The sequence below is a fragment of the Octopus bimaculoides genome, chromosome 1, assembly GCF_001194135.2.
Source record: "Octopus bimaculoides isolate UCB-OBI-ISO-001 chromosome 1, ASM119413v2, whole genome shotgun sequence".
NCBI lineage: Eukaryota > Metazoa > Mollusca > Cephalopoda > Octopoda > Octopodidae > Octopus > Octopus bimaculoides.
Window position 1 is genome coordinate 157,528,845 of NC_068981.1, and position 218 is coordinate 157,529,062.

A 218-nucleotide genomic window follows, 5' to 3' on the forward strand; every position below is an offset into this window, starting at 1 on the left:
TTATTAATAATAATAATAATAATAATAATAATAATAATAATAATAATAATAATAATATGCTGAAAACTTGTGGATACCTAAGGTTACAGGTAGTAACCCGCTATCTACATAATTCCTACCAGGAATAAAACCGAACCTGAACCAAACCAAAATAATAATAATAATAATAATAATAATAATAATAATAATAATAATAATAATAATAATAATAATAATAA